Source organism: Vipera berus (genome assembly GCF_964194415.1).
Source record: "Vipera berus genome assembly, chromosome: 13".
Classification (NCBI taxonomy): domain Eukaryota; kingdom Metazoa; phylum Chordata; class Lepidosauria; order Squamata; family Viperidae; genus Vipera; species Vipera berus.
The window spans coordinates 4,510,144-4,522,860 of NC_138216.1; positions in this window are offsets into that span (position 1 = coordinate 4,510,144).

A 12,717-nucleotide genomic window follows, 5' to 3' on the forward strand; every position below is an offset into this window, starting at 1 on the left:
ACCGAACCTGCCACCCACTTGCATTGCCCTGGGTTTTAAACACCAGCTGTTAGGATGTTTCATCTGCGGCGAGTGAAATTTATATGAATAATTTTGCCCATGATCAATAAAAGAAACAAAGGGGAACACTCCCATCCCCCCTTTTTTAAAAAAAATAAAATAAAATAGTTTCAATGGGCTTGGTTTAATGGGGGTTGGTAGATAGAGAGGTATATCAATCAATCAGAGTAGAAGCTGGAAGGGACCTTGGAGGTCATCTAGTCCAGCCCCCTGCTCAAGCAGGAGAACCTATACCATCTGAGACAAGTGACTGTCCAGTCTTTTCTTAAAAAAACCCCAGCGATGGAGCTTCCACAATTTCTGGAGGCAAGTCGTTCCACTGATTAATTGTCCTTAACCGTTAGGAAGTTTCTCCTTAATTCCAGGTTGCTTCTCTCCTTGATTAGTTTCCACCAAGCATGTTTTATTATACTGCTCATCCTAGGCCAACACTCATCATAAACTGTTAAGTCCACACTCACTTGAATATCCTAGTTACTCTGAACGTTTCAAGTAAAAAATATTTACTTCCAGGTTCAAATGATTCCATTTCCTTAAGACTGGCCAATTTGAGGTCATGTCATAGGTAAGACGCCCACCGGTCTAATTGATCTCTTTGCCCAATCGATTAATCAATGTTACCTACATGTACGCAATGTGTTTACAGAATAGCAGAGTTGGAAGGGACCTTGGAGGTCTTCTAATCCAACCCTCTGCTCAGGCAGGCAACTCTACTCTATAAACGGCTGTCCAGTCTCTTCTTAAAAACCTCCAGTGTTGAGGCATTCACAACTTCTGGAGGCAAGGAGTTCCACTGGTTGATTGTTCTCAGTCAGGAAATTTCTCTTTGGTTCCAGGTTGCTTCTCTCCTTGATTAGTTTCCATCCGTGGCTGCTGCTGCTTCTTCTTCTTCTTCTTCTTCTTCTTCTTCTTCTTCTTCTTCTTCTTCTTCTTCTCCTCCTCCTCCTCCTCCTCCTCCTCCTCCTCCTCCTCCTCTTCTTCTTCTCCTTCTCCTCCTCCTCCTCCTCCTCCTCTTCTTCTTCTTCTTCTTCTTCTTCTTCTTCTTCTTCTTCTTCTCCTTCTTTCTCCTTTTTTTTTCTCAAAGAACTTCAACATAAACTTGTATTTCATGAGATACATTTAAATTGTAATTTTCTACAACTGCAAATCCTGCCTTCAGGGGCTTTGGAGAATAGGTTGATCTCCTCTGAGGAACTTTTTGATGAAATTTGTTTGACGAAACAAAGATGTTGACCAAAGTAAAGATTCTCAACTTGTTCTTCTCTTCGCTTTGCTTTCCACGCCAGGAGCTCACCCACGCCGGCGATACAAAAAACCCCACTCCAGGCCAGACCTGTGAATGAATATCCATCCCCTCGTCTTTCCCTTCCTAAAGCTTTACTCAAGAGCGGCCAACCACGGGAGTCGTCCTTCTCAAGGGCAAGCATCAAATGTCATATTATTATTATTTTTTTCCCCAGATTGGATACATGTCTTGGTGGTGGGGCCCATCACAACCACTTTTCCGCCTGGCTGACTCCCCGCCTGGGATATTCAAAGGGGTCGGTCTGCTGGGTGATAAAATTGTGAGCATAATAGCCATGCCGGCCGTGCACCTGAGGAAGCTGAAAAGCATCTCATTTTGCTGTCCAGTGACTTTCGAGAAAACGAGGAGGCCGCCACAGCCGCGCCATTTTTTCCAATCGCTTCTGAGGCCTTTTCAAAACGGCCTTTCTTCCACCCTCCTTTTTTTTTTAAAAAAAAAAAAGGTGGGGCAGGCTCACCCTTCTCCAGATCTTTTCCCAGCATGGATGGTGCGGGGGGGGGGGGGGGAAAGAGGCGCTAAATAATCAGGATTTAGTAGGCGAGGCATCTAAAAGCACGAAATGCCTTACCTTTGAATGGGGAGGATTTTAGGGGCCTAGCTGAAAGGAGAAGCCAGGTTTAAAGTGAGGGCTTTATTACTGATGAGGAGAATCGTTTTCCCGGTTCCGACACTGCCGGGTTGAGCCTTTTGTTTTGTTTTTTTATATATAAGTATTTTATTAATTTTCTAGTTTTACAGCCAAATACTTAATTGACAACGTGTTGTCTGGGTCCATTAGTAATTCAATTCTTCTTCCTCCTCCTCCTCCCCCTCCTCCTCCTCTTCTTCTTCCTCCTCTTCCTCCTCCTCCTCCTCTTCTTCTTCTTCTTCTTCTTCTTCTTCTTCTTCTTCTTCTTCTTCTTCTTCTTCTTCTTCTTCTTCTGCTTCTTCTGCTTCTTCTTCTGCTTCCTCCTCCTCCTATTTTTCTTCCTATTCCTCCTTCCTCCTCCTCTTCTTCTTCCTCTTCTTCTTCCTCTTCTTCTGCTTCTTCTTCCTCCTCCTCTTCTTCCTTCTATTCCTCCTTCTTCCTCCTCCTCCTCTTCTTCTTCTTCCTCCTCCTCTTCCTCTTCTTCTTCCTTCTATTCCTCCTTCCTCCTCCTCTTCTTCCTCTTCTTCTTCTTCTTCTTCTTCTTCCTCCTCCTCTTCCTCCTCTTCTTCCTTCTATTCCTCCTTCCTCCTCCTCCTCCTCCTCCTCCTCCTCCTCCTCTTCTTCTTCTTCTTCTTCTTCTTCTTCTTCTTCTTCTTCTTCTTTCTCCTCCTCCTCTTCCTCTTCTTCCTTCCATTCCTCCTTCCTCCTCCTCCTCTTCTTCTTCTGCTTCTTCTTCCTCCTCCTTCCTCCTCCCAGCCATTCCCCATCCAGACTTTGCACCCAAGAGCAGCATTGTACCACAGGAGCAAGAGGGATACAGGTCTCCTTGTGATGGCTTTCTGATCGTCTTCCTTTACTTGCCCAATCATATTTTCAAATTTTGGCATGGACGCGGGATTGTGCTCCAAAAAAAGAATTGTACAAAGGCATGAAGACGGCATTGTTTCTTTTCATTCGTGGCCAGCTGCTCGTCTTCTTCTCCTTCTCTCTCTCTCTTATTATTATTATAATTTGACAGATGGGTTATTTTAAAAAATTTTTAAAAAAGTTTCTCATTGCTCTCTCGGAGCTGTGATTAACATCCAGATTTAAACACCATCACCATCCCAGAAAGATCAGGGAAAGAATTTAAGCATTCACAGTTATTTCAATAGCTGTTTGACAAAAGGCTCCCTTCCTTTGAGCCTGCAGATTTTAGCAGGGAAGAGGAAGAAAAAGGAGAAGAAAAAGCAACAACAACGACGAGGACTCTCCTCCAATTTGTATCTCAGCTTTCCTTTCTCTTTCCTGCCTTTAAGGTTGGGAAAGAAAAGGAATGCAGCATTCTTCGTGCAGATGTTCGAAAAAAGGGATGCAAGAAAGTTCAAACAGGATAAAGAAGGTGGTCCCACCTTTCCTTCTGTTAGCAGAAGTTCTCTGAAAACTTAAACCCAAACCAGATGCCACAAGAAGAAACTTTTTCTGGTTTCCAGTCCAGATGGCGTTAAAGTTATGGATTGGTGGATGATAGACAATGATAGACAATTAACTTTTTTTAAAAAGATCTGATTTATTATGAATTGGCCTTTCTGAAGATGTAAGAATACTGTATTCATAAAACATACGAAGATGTAAGAATACTGTATTCATAAAACATACGAAGATGTAAGAATACTGTATTCATAAAACATACGAAGAACGGTTACAGGAGTTGGGTATGTCTCGTTCAATGAAAAGAAGGACTAGGGGGTGACATGATAGCAGTCTTCCAATATCTCAGGGGCTGCCCCAAAGAAGAGGTAGTCAAGCTATTCTCCAAAGCGCCCAAAGGCAGGACAAGAAGCAATGGATGGAAACGAACCAAGGAGAGAAGCAACCTAGAACTAAGGAGAAACTTCCTGACAGTGAGAACAATTAACCAGTGGAACAACCTGCCTCCAGAAGCTGTGAATGCTCCAATGCTGGAAGTTTTTAAGAAGAGACTGGACAGCCGTTGGTCTGAAATAGAAGAAGACCTCCAAGGTCCCTTCCCATTCTGTTATTCTGTTATTGCAAGTATATAAAGTTGGGAAGTAAGATAAGTTTCATTAATCAGGATTAATGCCCGGACTGGGGATGGGTGGGTGGGTGGGAAAAAAAAAAGGATTACCGTTACAAAATATTGGAAACCCAACAAGCAAACTTTAAACCCTCCTTTATTTTACTTATTATCACATTTCTACACTATCCATCTCACTCAAGTGACTCTGGTTGGCTTACAATAAAAATAATTAGCCATGAATTCATAAAGGTGGATCTCTGGGGATTATTTTATCTTTTAGAGGGTTGAACAGGAGCATTATCAGCTCTTTAGCCAGATATGAGTGGATATGACCAACTGCTCTTCGCCTGCGAAATTTTTGAAATCGGGTTTTCATTTTCAGACTTCTAACTCACATATATATATATATATGTATTTTAAAAAATGGTTAATAGCAATGTTCAAACACTGCTAAGTCTCCTAAAGCACATTTCCTTCCTAGATGTCAGCGGCATCTGAGATGATCGGTTTGGTAAAACTTTGCTTGTTAAACAGACCAATTAATTGCATTGCTGCAGTGATCTTAAACATAAAAGAGAATTAATCACCACATTTAGAGAAAAGGGAGTAGAACAGGCAGTTTGCACATTTGACATATGTTAGCCAGTTAACTCAGGCTTTGCTAATATTCAGCAAAGTTAATTCGGAGAAGAGCAACTAAGATGATCAAAGGCCTGGAGGCTAAAACGTAGGAAGAACGGCTGCGAGACTTGGGTTTGGCTAGTCTAAAGAAAAGAAGAAATAGGGGAGACATGATAGCAGTGTTCCAATATTTGAGGGGCTGCAACAAAGAAGAGGGGGTCAAATTATTCTCCAAAGCACCAGAGGGAAGGACGAGAAACAATGGTTGGAAACTGATCAAGGAGAGAAGCAACCTGGAATTAAGGAGAAACTTCCTGACAGTGAGGACAATCAACCAGTGGAACAGCTTTGCCTCCAGAAATCGTGGGCGCTCCATCACTGGACATTTTTAAGAAAAGACTAGACAGTCACTTGTCTGAGATGGTATAGGACAGGTTCTCCTGCTTGAGTAGGGGGCTGGACTAGAAGACCTCCAAGTTCCCTTCCAGCTCTATCCTATTCAAGTATCTGCATCTTTTTTGGCAAGCAAAGGCCAATAGATCAAAGATGGATCTTCCGATATGGGTAGTCCTCAGCTTACAAGCACAACTGAGCTCAAATTTTCTGTCATTAAGCGAGACAGTTGTTAAGTGAGTTTTGCCCCATGTTATGATGTTTCTTGCCACATTTGTTAAGTGAATCACTTGTTAAGTTAGCGACATGGTTAGCTGAATCTGGCTTCCCCATGGACTTTGCTGGTCGAAAGATCACAAAAGGGGATCACATGACCCCGGGACGCCGCGACCGTCATAAATATGAATCAGTTGCCAAGGGTCTGAATTTTGATCATGTGACCAGGGGGAATTCTGCAATGGCTGTAAGACTGAAAGACTTTTATAAGTCCTAGGTCACTTTTTTCCAGTGTTGTTTTTATAACTTCAAATAGTCAATAAATTAATTGTTGTAAGTCGTGCAGGTTGTATGGGATGTAATCAAACTATCCCTGGTATTGCCACATCCGTTGCCCACTCTCTTAAATTTGGGAATAGATCCTCAGGAAAAGCCAACTTTTCTTCACCTCCCTTCCCACTACAAATACTCTTGATTTTTCAAGTTTCAACCTTTCACACCGACCTTCTGGAAATGCCTTAATTTAGAAATAAAGCAATCCCATTATTCTTATCTCCCAAGTTCAACAGAAAGCTTTTGGTCCAGATCTGTAATTTACTGAAAAGACTATATTTTAGAACTACCAAAGGGTTTTCATTACAGTCAGATATTCTTGAGTTAAAGAGCTCTTGATATTTTTTCCCCCTCACTTCAAAAGCATTAAGAGTCTATAATAATGAAAAAGTCTGGGAGGCGGATGAGGGTGGCCTACTGGCCACTTTTGACCTTCTGTAACTTCGTGGTGGGATGACATTTTTACGGAACTTCCACCAGCATGAGTTTGGTTGAGGAGGCACGTTTAATGAAGAGGGCCAAGGTGAGAACATCAACAGAACCTCAGCTTTATAAACTCATGTACACATACGGATGTACTGGTCACTGCACATCATGAATTGGACAGAGGTAGACCCCAATGTGCTTTTTCCAAAGGCAACTGGACTGTGTGCTTCCTTGAAGATGTTTCGCTTCTTGTCCGAGAAGCTTCTTCGCCTCTTGAATAAGAAGTGAAATATCTTCAAGGAAAAACAAATTCCAGTTGCCTTTGGAAAAAGCGCCTTTGAGGTAACCATGACCTGGATGACTGAGAATCTTCATAGACATATTTGGATAGAGGTAGTTTTCCTCCAAAAAGGGACGCGGTGGCTCAGTGGGTTAAGACGCTGAGCTTGTCGATCAGAAGGTCGGCAGTTTGGCGGGTCGAATCCTGAGTGCCGCATAGCAGAGTGAGCGCCTGTTACCCGTCCCAGCTTCTGCCAACCTAGCAGTTCGAAAGCACGTCAAAATGCAAATAGAAAAATAGGGACCACTACGGTGGGAAGGCAACAGCATTCTGTGCACCTTTGGCGTCTAGTCATGCCGGCCACATGACCACGGAGACGTCCTCGGACAAGCGCTGGCTCTTTGGCTTTGAAACGGAGATGAGCACCGGCCCCTAGAGTCGGAAACGACTAGCACCCATGTGCGGGGGAACCTTTTACCTTTTTTTTTTAGTTTTCCTCCAGTAGGTCTCTAACCAGAAAGGAGAACCAATGGCAAGTCTTTCAGCTACCTTAGCAATGAATTTCAGCAGCATGATAGGGGAAGGGGTGGCTTCGTGTTCTTTGGCAGTGAGGGAAAACAGAACAAAGCTACAAAACAGGTTTACTATAGTTTAAAATCAACATCAAATGAAGACCCGATCCTACAGTCCTCTATCCTACTCTGTACGTGTGAAGGCACTGTTCATTTCTGACTACTGCTCAGCCACTGCACATACCCCTGTAGGAAATGGGGCTGCAGTCTCAGGTGCAAAAAGTTAGGAGCCAAGGTAGAGTTCAAAAGTACTACAAGTTTATTTCATGCTACCTATACATGAGAACTGAACTACTAGCAGTCAAGGTGAATTGGTGCCAGATAAGAGTCAATGGGCTTCAAGGGGGGAGGGGGCTGGACTTAGATCTCCTTTGTGGGGTCTACAGATTCCAAAGTTATAATGCCTTTGACCTCACCCTTGGGCTCAATCTGGTTGATTCCTACACTATCATCCAAACCTTAGCAACGTTCTTCTATTGGCAAACATTTATCTCTATCTGTAGAGAGTCAGAAAGATGACCATGACAGAGAAGAAAAAAGCATGGCTTGAATTGAAAAGAAGCAGAAGGAATATGAAAACAGCTCAGTAGACACCTCCCTAATTCACATGAGTATAAGGAGTGGGGGAAGTTACGCATAAACTTGCAAGATTCTGTTATTAAAACCCATCTTATTGGAAAAAATAGTTATAGTTTTCCTCTAGAGTTGATTTCTTGGTCTGGTCTACACAGGAGGAACAACATAATCTCACGAAAAAGAACCAATGGGGCCTTTATCCAACCTTTTATTTCCCTTTCTCTTTCATGCAAAGCAAAGCATTTGGATAGAGAGGAGAAGATAGCTCTTTGAGCTTGACTGGTGGCCATTTGTGGTTAAAGTATTGAGCTAGGACTGTTGTCGGTGTCTCAAATCTCTGCTTGAATCAGGAGCCCACTGGGTGATTTTGGAACAATTATGATTTCTCCATCCAGCCTCTCTTCGTTGGATTAGGGCAGCGGCAATGAAATAAGTCCCTGTGATAAGAAATAATATTTCTAACTAATCACCACTTCAGTCTTTTGAAAGCATTCTGGCATAACCTGAAGTTTCTGAGGATCTCTAGAGATTATTTGAGCGCATGGAGTTTGTGAACGGGCTTTTCAAATTGCTGATAAGAAGCAGCATTTATTTTTTTCCCTTTTATTTCTTCACTAGAGTAACAAAGCAGAAAATATCTTTATCGTCACCATCACCACCACCTGTTCTCTCAACTTATGGGAAAAGATAAACAAGTCCCTTTTTATTGTGTTTTATTTCCAAATTGCATTTTTTTTTTGCCTTGGAGTATGTGCAGACAGGGACGCGGTATGGCTCAGTGGGTTAGGACGCTGAGCTTGTCAATCAGAAGGTCGGCAGTTTGGTGGGTCGAATCCCGAGTGCCGCATAGCAGAGTGAGCGCCTGTTACGTGTCCCAGCTTCTGCCAACCTAGCAGTTTGAAAGAATGTAAAAGTGCAAGTAGAAAAATAGGGACCACTACAGTGGGAAGGTAACAGCGTTCCGTGCGCCTTTGGCATCTAGTCATGCCGGCCACATGACCACGGAGACGTCCTCGGACAAATGCTGGCTCTTCGGCTTTGAAATGGAGATGACCACCGGCCCCTAGAGTTGGAAACGACTAGCACACATGTGCGGGGGAACCTTTACTTTTATCTTTTATGTGCAGACACGAGACCTTTTCAAACATGGCTACTGATGGACCACACAAGACACCTTAAATTGCATTGCCTCAGTCATGTTGCTTGAGGGACGTCAGCGGCGTAATGCACTATGACGGGCACACGTGCAAACTGTCACCTAGAAAATTGGAGTCTTCTTTTCTGTCTGGCTTACCTGTGAGAACTGAGACCTATACACACGCCCCACGGACACATGGACACATGTGTGTTTCTGTATATAAGTATATGTATATCTACAGTATAACTATATTCTGATTGTTGGCAAGTCATATCTCCTGAAACCTCTTAAGAACTCACGTTGATATATGCAAAAATGCAAAATCACATCCATGCAATGCTGTTCTTCATTTAATGATACCTTCATTTAATGATATCTTTATCACTTAATGATACCTTTATCTTTGAGTCTAGCTAGCTTGAATGTTCTACACCTCTGGAGCCCATTTTCTTTTCCTACAAAGCTCTGGACCAAATTTCATATGAGGTTAATTGTGTAGATCGGGCTGTCCAACCTTGGCAACTTTAAGACCTGTGGACTTCAACTCCCAGAATTCCCAGCGAGCCATGGGATTCTGGGAGTTCAATTGTGGGAGTTGAAGTCCATAATTTTTTAAATTGCCAAGGTTGGACACCTTTGGTATAATGTTAATAGGAGACACAAGAAGAGCTAACAACAAGTAGATCTAGAATGGTTGAGGCCATAGAAGATCATGAAACTACTGGACTGTAGAGCTCTCAAAGACCATCAGTCCAAGCTTGACTCCATCCATTGGCTCCCCACCGTTTGCACAACAAACTAAGGCATGAACCATTGTTTACCAACTACACATTGGGTTCACAAACCATGCTGAGTCTCAGACCAAACCAACGATATTATCACTTGATGCAATGTAACAACTGGGCCACACGCAGGGAGAAATCATGGTTTCCTGCTGCTATCTGACTGTTAAAACATGTTTTTCCTCCTTCCTAAATTGAGTTCAGATGACCAATTTTAGCTGAAGTTATTTTCTTCAACTGCTTTTTAAGAGAATCACAGTTCTGTCTGAGAAGAGGGGGGGGGGGAAACATTGAAGATGGTTGTGTTTGCCAGTACAGATGGGCCATTAATTTAGAGGATTTAATCTTAGTACTTTATTTTAATCTACTGAAGAGATGCGAAGAGCAGGTGTGATGCTTCCAGATACATGATGTGAGCATGACCACGTTACTCAAGGGTCTTCCCTACCAACCTTCACCCAAAGTAGCAAGACTGATTAAACACCCCTTAGACAAGCTTGCAAGAATATCCAAGAAACTAGAATGACAGTGATTAAAGATAGGAGGACATAATCAAAAGAATTTAAGCAAATGCAATCAATCAAAAATTGGATGGATGGATGGTGTGCCCTCAAGTTGGCATTGACTCCTAATGACCACATAGATAAATTAGAAAAGAATGACTTGGAGGTGACAGGACTGCAGTGTTCCAATATCTCAGGGGCTGCCCCAAAGAAGAGGGAGTCAAGCTCTTCTCCAAAGCACCTGAAGGCAGGACAAGAAGCAACGGATGGAAACTAATCTAGGAGAGAAGCAACCTAGAACTAAGGAGAAATTTCCTGACAGGGAGAACGATTATGTAGATGCTCCAACACTGGAAGTTTTTAAGTCAACCGTTTGTCTGAAATGGTATAAGGTTCCCTTCTTGAGCAGAGACTTCCAATGTCCCTCTGAACTCTGTTATTCTATTTTTCTGTTATTCTGTCTTCTCCATTCAACGTAGCCTTCGGGACACTATTTTTTCCTTTCTTCTCACAAACGAGCTCTGGATGAGCAGGTACCCTAAAGGAATGCTATGAAGACTTCATGGCAACTTTAGATCAATCCAACACAAACGTCTAAAGATCAAATTAATTTCAACAGATACCGGTGATGCTTGCTCCTTGGGAGCAAACCCCATTTAACTCATTGTATCCATAGAGACGGTGTGCAACTACTTTAAGGCCTACAGTTAAATTCCAATGGATACGTTAATGCTACTCGGGTGCTCTTCTGTACATAAACACAATACATGCACAAAAGCACTAAAAACCTCCTCTTTGTTCCTTTGTGGGGCCACCACAGAAGACTTCAAACTATAGAATACGCCATTTAACTAAATTAAATTCTACTTAGCATCTGGGATTCTTGTCAACAATTGCCTTTATAGTTGGAAACAGCCAAAGACTGGGGCCAGTAATAGACACATAAAGATTTTAATAGGTAAATAAATTAGAAGCTCGCATTTCAGTTGCTACCAAAACATGGTTATAACAGAGCAATTAGTAATTAGGTGTCTGACTTTAATGAACAAAATTTTGCAATCATTAAGATTCTCAGGGAAGACATTTATACCACCAGTAATGTTTATTTACTCTCAGATGCTTTAACTCTGCATTGTAGTTAGGTCCTTATCTCCATTTATTGCACAATATAAATCTTCAAGCAGTAGGAAAATTTGCACCCACATTATAAAGCGATTACTGTGTTTCCTAATTCTTCTTTAAATAGAGGAACTTAGTAAGGAAACAGTTCCAATTTATTGACGCCAACCTTTTCTCCATCCTTCTTTCACAATATATACATCATTAATTCCCAGATTGGAAAACTTTTGGCAAGAAGTTCAAATTAGAATTCAACACAAAAGGCAGAAATCATGTTAGACTGTAGAGCTGAAATTAAGCTCTTTCCACGATTCCAAGAATTTGCGGTACTTGTAGCCTACCAAATAACCACCATCTTTTGGCTGGATTGCGAAAAATTATTAAAATTAAAATTAAAAAAAGCAGAGTGTAGCAATAAAAGGAACGAATAACGTAGGTCGTGATTTTTGTTTTAATTTCATTGGAAGGAAATTCTAATAGCGAAATGAAAATGAATCCCAAACCTATCATAATGTTTGGAACAAGAAAAAAAAATGTCATAACCTGATTATTGTAACACAACGATATGGCACCAATCCTTGGAGAAGACGAATTCTAAATTTAAAAAAACAAACAAAACGGAAGCAGCTGTGGGGTGTCATTGTTCTTTAAAACGATTTGCTTTGAGATATTTTGAGGGTTTGCAACTGCATCCATTCTATCCGTTGCAAATCTTAAATATTTGATTGAATGGTCCCCTTGGAAAGTAGTTTGCTAATGCTTGGGTGCTGAAAATTGAGACTCTCTAGAGGTCCCCAACCTTTTGGGCACCAGGGACCAGTTCTGTGGGGAGAGGTTTTTCCACGAACTGGAAACACGGAGGGAATGGCTGTGAATAGCTGTCTGCAGACTTCACAATCAATCGGATCCTATAACTGCTCTATCATCTATCTGATCTGCAAGCCAACTTAACCTGTTTGCTTTAATAGCCTTTTAATGCTCCATGTATCTTTGAATCCTCTTCATTTAAAAGCTGAAAATGAAATGAATGAATGTATCATTCAAAATGGAATTGTTGAACCAAAAAAAGGTAGCAGCCACACACAAAAAGAATTATAGGCAGAGGACACTTTGATTAAGCTCCATTTTCTGTTCCTTCAAACCTCTACATTTTCCATAATAAACAGAACAAGCGAAAAGTGTTTGAAACCACTGAAATTATTCGTGTTGGTTTTTTGCGTTTTCATGATTTTCAACCTGATCCACATATTTATTTATTTTTTCTCATCTCAAGCCAGACATACAGGTACATTCAAGCAAAGTGAAGCTGAAGTGCAGCATTGAGTTGAAGTGTCTTCTTTTTTTTCCTTCTAAAGAAAGAACTTGGCATCAGGGCTTTGAAGCCGAAAATGAAAGAAATAAGATTTTAAATGGCAATAGCTCTTGGGGTGGAAAGAACACCTTGCAAGTTGTGTTCCTTTGCTTGGATGCAGCTAAGGTAAAGGTAAAGGTTCCCCCACATATGTGTGCTAGTTGTTTCCGACTCTAGGGGCCGGTGCTCATCTCCGTTTCAAAGCCGAAGAGCCAGCGCTTGTCCGAGGACGTCTCCGTGGTCATGTGGCCGGCATGACTAGACGCCAAAGGCGCACGGAACGCTGTTACCTTCCCACCGTAGCGATCCCTGTTTTTCTACTTGCATTTTTACGTGCTTTCGAACTGCTAGGTTGGCAGAAGCTGGGACGAGTAACAGGCGCTCACTCTGTTA